The sequence below is a fragment of the Gastrolobium bilobum genome, unplaced genomic scaffold (assembly GCF_033153095.1).
Source record: "Gastrolobium bilobum isolate Gb01-03AN ecotype WA unplaced genomic scaffold, APGP_CSIRO_Gbil_v1 utg39446, whole genome shotgun sequence".
Classification (NCBI taxonomy): Eukaryota; Viridiplantae; Streptophyta; class Magnoliopsida; order Fabales; family Fabaceae; genus Gastrolobium; species Gastrolobium bilobum.
In genome coordinates, this window is record NW_026898957.1 from 65,403 (window position 1) to 67,768 (window position 2,366).

Here is a 2,366-nt window from a genome sequence, read left to right on the forward strand (position 1 = left end):
GAGTCGATTTTCTCAACCAACGGAATAACCAACCATTAAACTTTTTCATTGCACAAAATTAATGGTAGCCGTTAAAAATCGCCGCTGGGCTTTTGCTTAATAATTAAAAAAATAAGTAGCAAAAATAACTTTTATTTTTTAAAAATCATTTAAAATATACTAAATCTTCCTACATACAATCAAAATGATAAAAAATTCTAAATTTTAATTGAAAGAAAATTTTCCTAAATATGAAATATGCTTCTAACAATTAAATATTCTCTCAAAATTATTATAATAATATTCACATGTAAAATTAATATGTATTAACAAGATAACTTAAATTCAAATGAAGTCTAAAGAAAATACATGAAACGGAAGAAAAATGCTAACTAAAGGCTGATGTCTTAACACTTGCCCTAGCCACCTGCAAAAAGAAAAATTGTTATAGGAAATTCACTAGTCACTACAAAAAAATAGTTGTTGAGCCACTAGTCGAGATTTTTTTTTTTATTCTTGATTTCTAGGTTACTTTTTACTTGGTTTGTGAAAAATATGAGCGAGATCATGAGAAATGCAAGTGGGAGCTCTAGTTTTACACACACACACACACATATATATATATATATATATATATATATATATATATATCAAGTGTTGATGTAGCAACCTCCAAAGTGTAACTTTATTAAAAAAAAATTACGTATAATAAAAAATACAAACTAGTTTTACAAATAATTCTCTATTAAACCAAAAAATAAATAAATTGCAAAAAAAAAAAAATCTAACTATAAAAACTATTATATGTGTGTAGCTATTTGAAGTTAAAGTATTATTAACAAAAAAGTAAAATATATATAAAAAAAGTCTACGTATATATGCGTGTTCATATATAGCTACGTATACTTTTTTGCTCTAAACCTTATATATATATATATAAGGCTACGTATATATATATAACGCTACTTATCTATCTATATATAATATAAGGTTACGTGTGTGTATATATATATATATATATATATATATATATATATATATATGTGTATATATATATATATATATATATATATATATATATATATATATATATATATATATATATACAAAAGGCAATCTATATTTAGAGCAAAAAAGCTACGTATCTATCTATATATAAGGCCAATATTTGCATATTCAGAGCCACGTATCTGAGAAATATATAGAGCAAAAAAGAACATAAGAATAAGACCACAATAGGTATCTACATGTTATTGCTTTTTAAATAAACAGACCAACATCATAAAAACTTATAAAAGCTAAGCTCTGACAAGCAAGAAGTTAAGGCAATTTGACTTACACATAACCCTGCCAATGGATCAATGGCAATCACAACTCCATGACAACTGCGCAAGGTATGTTTCTCTGTAAGAAGCAATTTTCCATTCGTTCCACTTGCCACCGGTATTACATATATATATCCTTAATTTCTGAATTTGAAAATGAAATTCCTCAAGGTATTCCAGATTCTGCAAAATTTGAACAAGAAGACCATTTTTTCATATTTTTTAAAAAAACAATTCCACAAACAACTCAAGCTAAATACCAAAACACGTCAATATGCAGACTTAGCAAAATATTACTAAGTTATCATCCTTCCTTTGCTTATTATTTCAGTCTCCATGAGTAGTCTATGTAAAATTAACAAATTTGGGACAGGGTGGGGAGTTGGGGACAACTAAAGTACACTGGAAAAGAGACAAATTTTTAACTTCTAAAGGGTCTGGCAAAAGTAAAAACATCTATAAGAGTAAGAGTTTTTTTGAATAATAAAAATTCAAAATAACAAAGACCCAAACCATCATCCGGCTATCTCCAACAAAAAATTTATAGGAAATACTGCATTCCAAGCTGCTAGCCTACCATTATTTGATGGTTTGATTCAACTACTAGTAAAAATAGATTTCTATCAGTGAAAGATAGGAATACAATATCTTGCAAGTAGCAAGGAAATATGTAACTGCTCATATTTAGGAGTCTTTCTGGTGAACATTATAGATATGAAATTCAAATAATCTTGTGGTGATAAGTATTACCTGAATAACTCGTGAAGACTCTAAATAAAATTCTCTAAACCATAAGAAACCAAGATATGTCAATGTTGCAATAGTCACTGCAAGCATCATCACCCAAGTCAATTACACTGAAGGATGAAAAAAGGCAATGAAGCAAAGCATTCTACATCATTTAACTGTTTCAAATGGTAGAGGACCAAAATCATTCAGAATTAACTTCTATTATTGTAAATCACCTCTGAATTCTTTCCAGATTTTTCTAAAAGAATTAGCGGTATTATGACCTCTCATTTGGTAAGCTTATAGTACAATAATCAGCAGATAAATGGCAAT

General features: G+C 27.6%; 1 long non-coding RNA gene across 1 annotated transcript; it reads right to left on the reverse strand.

The window, feature by feature from the left end:
- Positions 1–283: 283 nt before the first annotated feature.
- LOC133285786 (uncharacterized) lies at positions 284–2,123 on the reverse strand. The gene is made up of 3 exons (XR_009748053.1): positions 2,055–2,123; positions 1,319–1,487; positions 284–406 (listed from the first exon to the last, which is right to left on the reverse strand). It is a non-coding gene; the product is annotated as an uncharacterized LOC133285786 (long non-coding RNA).
- Between the last annotated feature and the right edge of the window lie 243 nt (positions 2,124–2,366).